The sequence below is a fragment of the Hyaena hyaena genome, unplaced genomic scaffold, assembly GCF_003009895.1.
Source record: "Hyaena hyaena isolate Hyena2069 unplaced genomic scaffold, ASM300989v1 scaffold_962, whole genome shotgun sequence".
Classification (NCBI taxonomy): domain Eukaryota; kingdom Metazoa; phylum Chordata; class Mammalia; order Carnivora; family Hyaenidae; genus Hyaena; species Hyaena hyaena.
The window spans coordinates 392,129-392,926 of NW_024081596.1; positions in this window are offsets into that span (position 1 = coordinate 392,129).

Here is a 798-nt window from a genome sequence, read left to right on the forward strand (position 1 = left end):
CTAGACAGTAATTAAAAATAGAAATAAAATCTGTTCTTATAAATTGAGAGAATGGGATAAATTTGCCTATTTGGAAGCAGGGTTTAAGGTTTGGTAATGGAAATAACCCAGCTCCACACCAAACAGCTGTTAACTGTCCACGTAAACAAAGCAATGGGGGAGAGGGAAGGGATAGCTCCCAATCAAATAAACAGCACCGGAGTAACAATATTTAATTCATAAAAAAATTAGAATTCAAGGTTTTTAATTTTTTTAATTTTTAAAAATTATTTTAAATTTCTGAGAGAGAGAGACAGCATAAGCAGGAGACGGTCAGAGAGAGAGGGAGACACAGAATCTGAAGCAGGCTCTAGGCTCTGAGCTGTCAGCACAGAGCCGGACTCAGGGCTTGAACTTACAAACCATGAGATCATAACCTGAGCCGAAGTTGGATAGTCAACCGACTGAGCCACCCAGGTACCCCATCATTCAAGGTTTTGGAAGGGAAAATGAGTAATATTTTGAACTGATGGAAGAAACAATGTGCTGCGAAAAACTAGGTATTGATCAACAAAAAAGAGAAAGAAGGGACTATAAAGCCCATTTATTTTTTATTTTATTTATTTTTTTAATGTTTATTTATTTTTGAGAGGGGGGTGCAGAGAGAGGGAGACACAGAATCTGAAGCAGGCTCCAGGCTCTGAGCTGTCAGCTCAGAGCCCAACATGGAGCCAAAGTCATAGACCACAAGATCATGACCTGAGCCGAAGTTGGACGCTCACCCGACTGAGCCACCCAAAGCCCATTTATGAAAAGATG